Source organism: Montipora foliosa, chromosome 13 (genome assembly GCF_036669935.1).
Source record: "Montipora foliosa isolate CH-2021 chromosome 13, ASM3666993v2, whole genome shotgun sequence".
In the NCBI taxonomy this organism is placed as follows: Eukaryota; Metazoa; Cnidaria; class Anthozoa; order Scleractinia; family Acroporidae; genus Montipora; species Montipora foliosa.
In genome coordinates, this window is record NC_090881.1 from 30,338,167 (window position 1) to 30,340,666 (window position 2,500).

The 2,500-nt window shown below is 38.1% G+C and overlaps 1 protein-coding gene across 1 annotated transcript in view; it reads right to left on the bottom strand.

Annotated features, from left to right (window-relative positions):
* Positions 1–1,803: 1,803 nt before the first annotated feature.
* The window catches only part of LOC137981902 (uncharacterized), a 6,712-nt gene continuing 6,015 nt past the window's right edge, over positions 1,804–2,500 (bottom strand). Inside the window, exon 4 of the mRNA XM_068828936.1 lies at positions 1,804–2,500. This exon is cut by the window's right edge and continues 239 nt beyond it. The gene's annotated coding sequence lies outside the window, so the exon portion shown is untranslated.

Here is a 2,500-nt window from a genome sequence, read left to right on the forward strand (position 1 = left end):
CAATCTTGGGTCCTCTTCTATTTATTATCTACATTAATGCAAATGCATCTAAGGTTGTAAAAACGTTTTTATTTGCTGATGACACTAGTCTGTTTTATTCTCACAAACGGATCGTAATCAGACCATAGCTGTTATGAATTATGAATTAATGAAGATAATGGACTGGCTCAAAGCCAACAAATTATCACTTAACATCGCCAAAACTAATTATATATTGTTTCATCCAAAACAAAAATTCATCACTTTTAACAATAACATCACGCTCGATAATGTTTCTGTAAAGCAAGTCGAGATAACGAAGTTTCTTGGCGTATTCGTAGACCAGCATCTTTCGTGTAAGTCCCACATTAGTTATGTTGCCAAAAAGATCTCGAAAACCATTGGAATTATAAGCAAGTCTCGTTTTTATCTCCCTCGGAAATCCTTGTTGTCCTTTTTCTATACCTTAGTATATCCCTATCTTAACTACTGCAATATTGTATGGTCCTCAAATTATCCCTCTAATTTAAAACAGGCTTCTTCTCCTGCAGAAACGTATCGTTAGAATCATAGGTGGAGTTGATTATTTTGCTCATACTGGACCCTTGTTTTACAGCCTTAACATCCTCGACATCTTTAACATAAATGCTTTCCTTGTGGCTTGTTTTATGTACTCTTATCATAATCACTTCCTCCCTAACACTTTTGACAATCTTTTCTCTACTCATCAACAAATTCATACGTATAATACGCGGAATGCTGCCAATTACTGTTCACATTACTGCAGAACTAATATTAAGCAGTTTACGATCCTACATCAAGGTCCCAAGGTTTGGAATTCCCTACCTCGTAATTTGACCTTGTCCAGCAGTTATCCTAGCTTTAAGACCTCATTAAAAAAATTTCTTCTCGATAGGACACTAAATTAAACTCGCCCACCGGCTATTATTTTTTGTTTTACGAACTACTGTATCAATTAAGTATGTATTGTATTGTATCAGAAACCCATAAGGGTTGAAACGTGTAACGGCCCCTTGTGTGCTGGGAAACAAGCTACCGAATATTCAATTTGCTAAGTACCATATTTGGAACAACAAGAGCGAGGGGTAAATCCAAATATGGTACTTAGCACTGAAACATTCAACAAATCAGTTCGCACTGAATATTCGGAAGCTGTGAACGCGCGTTACACGTTTCAACCCTTATGGGTTTCTGATTGTATTGTATTATTCCTTGGATTACTATCCCCAGCAACATTTTCCCTTACGCAGAAAATTGCTTCTAACGCTTTCCTTTTCATAATCAATTGCAACGCAGTTTATTATGTCAGAGGTTTCAGGCGAACGAACACACGCAACGTGGTTGAAAGAGATCGGCCCTTTGACCACAAGGTTACTTTTTAATCCGCGCAACGTATTACTCCGAGAGGACAAACAACAGAAGATTGCGTGAGCGGAATAGGTCTATTTTACATTTTTTGAGTGGTCTCTGGGTATCGTTTTTGGGTCTTTCAGCCGAGATTTTTATTCTCCAAGCAAATTAAAGCTCTTTAACTCACGTGAGGTTACTTACTATCCCGCATATAACTGTCCTATCCCGTATCCCGCCAACGAAAACGGAGCATATCCCGGTCTCGCTGTTGTATTTTCATCCCGCATCCCGCCTTTAAAATTTTTCATATCCCATATCCCGCCTCGATTTAAAGCCGCATCCCGCCAAACCTATGTTGGACCCTCGTTATTTGGGAAATACTCGACTTGGGCCGCCTTCTCTGTTATTAACAAACAAAACTGCAAAGTAGGTAAATAAACAATCAGATTGTGTCTGAGATGAAATCTTTTATTTCTACAAAGTGAAACATCCTATCTGATATAGTGTTGTAAATAATCAGTGCATTTGATAATGTTCCCACAGTTCGGGTCAAATCTGCTCCAACGCACTAGAGCGGTTTTCAAATGAGTGTCGTAAAACCAAAACCAAAGTAATTACTTTGGCCAATCAAAAAAGGACGGAGACAATCCAGTAAACGAATCAAAACTCGCAGTAATTACACGTAGCCGACACAAAGCGCGGGAAAATGTGCACGCGCGCACCACGATTGGTTTTGGTTTCACTTCTGATTGGTTGAAAAACTGGCGCGAGAACTTTGAACCAATCACTGAGTGAAGTAATGCAAAACCAAAGTGATTCGCTAATTTCTTTCGATACTCAATTGAAAACCGCTCTAAAATTACGAAATGTAAAAGTGATCGTGTTGGGATCATTCGTTCTCGTAAAGGACTCAATGCAGTACATTTCTTTCATTCATATGGCCCTCTAATTATAAACTACAGAATACAAAGAGGAACATTCTAAATGACTCATTGACTTGTAGAATACACAATAATGGATATACATGTAATTATTATCATGAGGGTAAATTTTCATGCTATACCGTGCAAAGCTTTGGTACTTGAGAACCTGCTGATGCACGAATTTTTGCTTACAAAGGTCGACTCGAACCATTAAAAAATCAATTCCA